This window comes from Tupaia chinensis, unplaced genomic scaffold (assembly GCF_000334495.1).
Source record: "Tupaia chinensis unplaced genomic scaffold, TupChi_1.0 Scaffold000170_1, whole genome shotgun sequence".
In the NCBI taxonomy this organism is placed as follows: Eukaryota; Metazoa; Chordata; class Mammalia; order Scandentia; family Tupaiidae; genus Tupaia; species Tupaia belangeri.
In genome coordinates this window covers 496386-499070 of record NW_006159645.1, presented here as the reverse complement: position 1 = coordinate 499070, position 2685 = coordinate 496386, and the positions used below count along the sequence as shown (strand labels likewise).

At 43.4% G+C, this 2685-nt stretch overlaps 1 protein-coding gene across 3 annotated transcripts in view; it reads right to left on the bottom strand.

Moving 5' to 3' along the window:
- The window catches only part of CHN2 (chimerin 2), a 348821-nt gene that overhangs the window by 116451 nt on the left and 229685 nt on the right, over positions 1 to 2685 (bottom strand). The gene's annotated exons all lie outside the window — the stretch shown is intronic.

Here is a 2685-nt window from a genome sequence, read left to right as displayed (position 1 = left end):
GGTGGTTCCCGCCCTGGGGACCTGGCAAAGTTGTTCCAAGGATAACATGTGAGATGATCTCACCCATGTGAAATCTGTTTGTGAGCTATAAATGTCGGAACCAATGTTAACTTCTGTTGTCATTCTTTTATTGCTTAGGGTGCCATTTTTGAAGGTCGGCAGGTAATCCATCTATGGAATAAATTCTGAAATATATTTCATAAAAGAAATTATACCAGGCATGACTATTTTAATTAAATGCACCGAATGGTGGCCCTTATATATCATCATGTTTTTTAAACCAATTAAATAAATAAGCAGAAAGGAAAAAAGGAAACAGATTGCTATTGGCTAACCACCACTTCTCTTTTTTTCTTTTTCTTTCTTTTTTTTTTTTTTCATTCTTCCCATCTTTCCACCTCATCTACAGTTATTAAAATCAAGCTCACTGCTAATAACCTTGACAAGGAGGTAGACCTAGAAATTAGTTAAATCTTGTGGGGTAGGGAATATTTTTTTACCAATTAACATTGGTAATATTCTTGGATTCACAGGTAACATAGTCTCTCTGAATTTATTTGAAAATGGCTAATGAAGGGAACCAGCAGTTACCATAATGGCTATGTCGCTGGACTCCCACATAGTCGACTGTGGTTCATGTCCCGGACCCGGTGGCTTAAAACTCACGCCGGGCGCGTGTGCGTGCGTGCCCAAGATCCCAAGAGGAGAATGGAGGAGAAGGGATTGCGGCGTGACCATCCCCCCTGGGGGGTGATTTCTCGCTTTCTGTCTCTATGTCTCTCTCTGTCTGTCTGGCGAGCGCACGCGCCCTACAGTGAAAATCTCTCCAAAAAAAAAAAAAAAAAAAAAAGAAAAAAAAATGGCTAATGAAACAATTGGGGAAACCAAAATCTTGGTACATCTGGATTTGAGAACTATGAGGAAACCCATGACTTTCAGTCCAACCTTCAAGATGCACCATTACTGGGGCAGACAGGACCCTGGACTCCTCTCGGTTAATCCATTCATATTTCTTCCCCCTCTTTCTAGTCGCTGACTGCATGGCAACAGTCCACAGACCTGCCCTGAAGGGAAACAATCTCTGGCAAGACCAAGACTTCTATAATTTCACTTGTCAATATGGTCCAAGAGAGATGGATGGATGCGTTTCAAGTTACTTAACAAAACTACTAACAAAATGAGTGGCCTCCAGCAAGTGACAGACCCAGTGTCCAGTGTGTCCCCAGGAAAGCCAAACATCCCAGCGTTAGTGTCCAAGACCACACCACCACCAACTGCCCATCAAGCTGCTCACTGAGTTTGACCTTCATTCTTCATTCATTTCTTAATTTACCTTTTCTCAAAACAGGTAAAAATGTACTAGCTGGCACAAAGTGATTATTACTGTGATTATTCATTTCCTCTAACACTTTTATTTATTTTTTGTCAGAAGGCACATGTGCTCACTGGGGAGAGGTGGGGGAGAGGGAGTGAGAAAGCACCCCCTGTGAAGAATGATCACACTGCAATCACTTCTCCTCCACCTTGCCCTTCTCTTGGGATTTTGGACACACATGCACACATGCCCAGCATGTTTTTAAAGATGCTGGGTCTGGGACTCGAACCATATTGTCAGCCATGTGGGATTCAGCCATTTTAACCACCATGCCATTGACTGGACTCCAAATTTATTTTTAATAAGAAAGAAATCTACAGGAATAAAACATATTTCATTGCACAAGTATCCCAGTAGAAATATCACCGAGAAATATGAATTTCTGCTACCCTACTTTCCCCTTGCGGGGAGGACAGCAATTTAGAACTACTGGTTCCAACATCAGGGTGGAAACTCACACCTCTTACACAGAAGACACTTCTCACCTCTTCTCCTTGAAACATTTCCCTCTGTAGGCTGCAGCTAGTAAAAGATTGTCTTTTTAGTGTCATTGTTCTCTGATTCAGAAATCTAAACACTGCTTCAGAGATTTAGTTTATCATTCATCTTCTGATTTGTCATGGCGCAAAGGTCAGCTTCCAAATTTTCTATTTTAAATGATTTTCGACGGATTTTGGAAATGCTAAAGCATGGCTTTCATCCAGACTAGAGCAGATTCAGAAGGCTGGGACTCAAGTCCCCTCTCTCGTTCATTAAAACATAAACAATCAGAAAACCCACAATTTCCCAAATCAATTATTTGTAAAAGAATAAACAGGTGCTTTGGAGACACTGGAGTTATAAAAAGAAAATGGCAAATTATTTTTTCATGGGCCAGATGCTCAACTGATGTGATTCTGGGGAAAGTTCTCCTAGGCTCTGAAGCTCCATTAGCAAATCAATTAGGATCAGCCCTCTCTGCCAGCAGGACCACATGGCCTCTGCCACCGCCTCTAGCCTCCCCTTCAGGGCTTTCTGGGGAATCCCTGTGGCCCAGGCCTAGGCTGAGGCCCAGGCAGAATCAGTATCAGTCCACCTGAGGTGCCTTTGCTCTCCACTGGCAGCGAACAACAGGAACCTGCTTGGTGTAATTAAGGATCAGCAGCCATCGGAAGGAGCCTTGGTCATGGTTCTGCCTGCTTATTTGTGCCTATCTCAGCCCTCGCTGCCGTGGAAGCTGGCTCAGCAGACTCAGTGGGGGCTGCCTGGCATGGCAGGCTGTCAATTTCTTTGAGTGGAAAACAGACAGGACCAGGCAAAGCAGATGGTCC